Genomic DNA, 4,403 nt, shown 5'->3' with positions numbered 1-4,403 from the left:
GTAGACTTTAAGAAAGCTTTTGACAGTGTCTCACAATCGCACCTGTTGGAGAAATTACACAGGCTGATTCGCATCGATGGTCAACTCTACGCCTGGATGAATTATCTGTTGGATAGAAAGCAGAAATACGGTGATAAATGGTAAGGAATCGTCGAAAATGCAAGTTAGGTGCGGAGTTCCACAGGATTCTGTTTTTAGGCCCTACTTTGTTTACGTTGTTCACGAACGATTTACGATCATCTATTATATCTGGAGATACGTTTATGTACGCTGACGACACTATGGTTTTCTGCAACGGTTGCACGCAAGACGTAGCTTGTAATTTGCTAAATTGTGCACTTGAAGAACTTTTCACCTGGTGTACAAAAAGCCGCTTAACTCCTCATCCTGGCAAATGCGAGGTAATATTACTCTCCAAAGCTCGGCTTAGGGCCCGCTGCCTGCCATTTATATCAGAAAGTCTATCATAGAATATAAGGCTAAGACCAGACTTCTGGGTGTTACCTTGGATCAAAATCTGAGCTCGATACCTCATCTGCAAAAAGTCATTAACAATTTCGCAATAAATTGAGCCTCCTGAAGAAATCCAAGTTTCTACCTAGTCTTGTGTGCGAGTCGTTTTATCTAAAGGTTATCCAGCCATCCATTACATACGCGTTGCCAGTGTGGAGAGTGTAAGTCAAACGGACTTGTTTAAGTCATTGGAAAGACAACATTGTCTTGCCGCCAGGATCATTTTTGGTTTGCCATTGGACATGCCAACCTGCAGATGTTTTAGCTACTGTAAAGTGGAACACCTTAATGCATCAATATAAACTTTCCATAAGCTTTTTTACAAAGGTTTCTATGGTATGCTTCCACACGCTTTAGCTGAACAGTTGATAACCCACAGCAACAGATCTGTTTCAAGAATGAAGAATGGGTTAATAGCTCCGTGTTTTGCGTAAAAATACGGTCAAAAACTTCATTGCCTATAGGGGGACTGTCCTCTGGAACGCCATAGGTCGTTCAAATATTATATTTTAGATTACACGGACATGAAATCCTTTTTTGAAAAATGTCGTCAAATGTTATGCTTTTAACCATTTTAATTTCAAGGTTTTAGCCTCGCAAATAATCAACAATAGATCCGAGAATTTCATATATTTTTAATTGTTTCTTAAATTTTAAAATGCCAATGTTATTATGAATGATTTTATTTTATTCCCTTGAATGTAGTTTTTAACAATTTTTAGCATTTTTATCAGTAATTTGTAATTTTTTACACGACCCCAAAAGCTTGTAATATCGTGTATAAATAAAGGTCTTATTGTATTGTATAATTGCAGAGCCTGTCCGTTGTTGCTGATATCACCAGACCGGTTCTTCCTAATAATCTGGGCACTGCCATCATTGTCGTTTCTAACGCAAACGTTAAAACCTCCACTGAATCACACGCAGCACAGCATGCGATGGTACCTCTTGAATGACTCGTTGAAACACCTTTCTTCGCCTCCATAGCATCTTCTATGGGTTCGTAGCACTTGATGACAGTGAGATTGGTATACTTTGAGTTGAATCTAGCCATGATACGTATTTCTCCCAGTGACTTCCATTCCATCAATGCTATCGCTTTTTTGTCTGACTGACCAACCCGAGTACCAGGGTGTCTTTCCTCTGACACTTCAACTAGACGCGTTCAGCGTGGTGAGCTGCTGGAAGCACAAAAGCCACCCGTGGCATAGCTGCAGGGGTCCTAAAAATAGGCATGCTACCACACCGATGGCAAGGCAAGATGCCAATGTGGGGCTATAGGGACTGTGCAATAATCACCGGTAATAATTAACAGTTACGCAGGTACACGTATGTCATCATTTCGGCCTTCTTTCTCAAAATTATTGCATAGTGAATTATAGTTAATTATACATGCCTCGCTATACATGAATACTTTTTGCAACAGACGAATATGTGAGTCACATCGAAACGTGTATGGCAAACTAAAAAAAACACCATGATCTTAAAAAAAGATACAAATGATTCGTTTGCTGCTTTCTCTCAACAGTTCATGTTATGAATCAGTTTTACTCTTCCCCTACATAACGCTGCTTGGTCACTGCGCGAATCATGAGCCTCACCTTTTTCAAACCTGCATTTAATACACACAATATTCATCATATGTATCCACATTTCCGTACAGAAAATAGCCAAAAACAGATGATATCGTTGGTGTAAAATCAAATTAGATGATGCTTCAAACGCTTCTTCCTCCCTCTACAGTTCCCTTTAACTGTCTTTCAGATGTCCTAGCCGGTTGAAAACAAAATAACACCTGCCCGTGACTGCAATTCACCAACGCCCGTCTCTCTACATTTTAACAGCTTTAGTTTTAGCTTTGTACGGTGTGCAATTCCATCTTTTAAGATAAGTTATCATTAGCTTGTAGATTTTATTTACAATTTATTAGGATTTAGGATTAGGATTAAGTTTACCGCAGGTCCACATCAGCTCCTGGCTGTCGATCTTCTCTTAACGTGCGTTAGCATTTAAGTATGCATGTAAATATGTCTTCTCAACCCCTCAGCTCCCCTCCCCTCCCCTCATCATCCCGCTTCCCACCTCTTCTTACCAAAGTTAAAGAAAGATTTGCTGTCTTGTCCTTGTGCTAGCGGCATCTCAAGGTTTAGAGACGACTTCTGAGGTGATTGTTCCGAAGAACTGGCACGCCTATGATCATTAAAATGCAGGATATAAGTACGTATTAAATTTTTCCTTACTCCTAAAGCCAGACTCACTCCCAGCTATCCCAACCATGCAAGCTTCCAAGGATGGCAATAACTTTTGACGTTTTTTTCCCCCAATCCATTTGTTAGCGTAAGTGTTCTCGTCCAAGAGACCTGAAATAGGGATGACTTTTGAAGTTTGTGGTCAGTCAGTCTAACTTTGCTTCCACACAATGCACTTACTGTGGCTGAAATCAAATCTGTCGTTTATACAAGACAGCAAATATGTGCTCCTGCTTCCAGATAATGTCATTTGAGTTTTATGGTTAGGAGGAGTCGCCGAGAAAGTGCTGTGATTTAACTTTAATTTAAATTTTATTTCCTTAAATACACTTGCAAGTAATGCTTGCCTCCGTCAGAGTTTGCAGAACTAAATCGTGAGGGGCAAGAGTTTTATATTCCCAAAAGGAAAAAAGAAAACAGGTAAACCAAAGGTACAAGTAAACAATGGAAAACAACTAAAAGTAACTCGGAAGCAAAGAAACAGTGTAATAAATGCGCATACACAAATGTGTCCGTGTGAATTAACACACCCTGTTCCTTTTTAGAGTTAAATCTGTTTGTCCATATACGTTAAGATGGCGAGTCCACTAAATGTTTTTTTTAAGGACGATGCGTTACTAATTAAAGATATTTTTTTTCCCGGTGGTGTGAGTATGCAGGAAATTAGATCTTAACACGTTTTTTATTTGAAATCCAAAAAGAAAATTGGGGGTAATCACGCATTTTTCAAAGATAATTGAATGAATATATTGTAAAAGTATGGCGTTTCTTTTCTCACATTAAAGCTTAAATAAGTCTCAAAAATGCATGATTACCCCAATTTCTTTTTGGATACTAAGAGCCACTTACTACAATTGTACTTTCTCCCGCATAGTTTTTAACCGCGCAAAAATATCCATGTATTAGTAAGCATCACGATAGGAACCGAGTATTTCAAGATTGCGCAGAACGTATGCTCAAAAATAGTAGGCACCGCCCTTAAGTCAAGTGACTGTAATAACTCCGTACCTCAAGCGCACAGTGAAGACAGAAAATTAGGGTTGCCAATACGCGACCACGGCCTTAGACATAACAGTATGATAACTTGCCGACCTTCCAGTGCCTCTGTTAAAATTTTAACTGGAAAACCAGGAAAAATGACGTCACCTATTTTCCTTCCCGGTGTCCCGTGAAAAGATTTTTCGAACGTAAGTGACTCCAAAAAATAGGCCTTTATCATTTTTGTTTTTTCATTTTCCCTCTTTTGTGGTCCCAGAATGTCTAGATTTCTCTTATTACAAAGTTTTAAAACTGTGGGGCGGATTTTAGAGCTGCCTTTAAATTTTGGAAAATTTAAAGTGGCTCCTGAATCTTTGTTTTCCGACAAGTTTATTAATTTTAAACTAGGTAAAATGTCGATTTTTCCAAAAACTAATCACCGTTTTCAACAATGAAGATAAGGGACCACCGAGCTCAGTGTTTATTGACTTATTCAATACTAAGTAATAGACTTAGCGAGTTTCTTACATATTTTACTATTTTGCCATAGTAACCAACCTATGATGGGTCAAGAAAATTGCCATTAGGATGTTTACCGATGTTTTTAGTGTTTTTGTTTGATACCAAAAACTATTGGTGCTATCACCTGACGGAAAAAGGTAC

At 38.6% G+C, this 4,403-nt stretch overlaps 1 pseudogene; it reads right to left on the bottom strand.

Moving 5' to 3' along the window:
* Positions 1-3,789, bottom strand: part of LOC137984349 (perforin-like protein 1) — a 9,974-nt pseudogene extending 6,185 nt beyond the window's left edge.
* Positions 3,790-4,403: the final 614 nt, after the last annotated feature.

This window comes from Montipora foliosa, chromosome 14, assembly GCF_036669935.1.
Source record: "Montipora foliosa isolate CH-2021 chromosome 14, ASM3666993v2, whole genome shotgun sequence".
Classification (NCBI taxonomy): Eukaryota; Metazoa; Cnidaria; class Anthozoa; order Scleractinia; family Acroporidae; genus Montipora; species Montipora foliosa.
The sequence above is the reverse complement of the archived record's forward strand: the minus strand, read 5'-3'. Positions and strand labels throughout refer to the sequence as shown.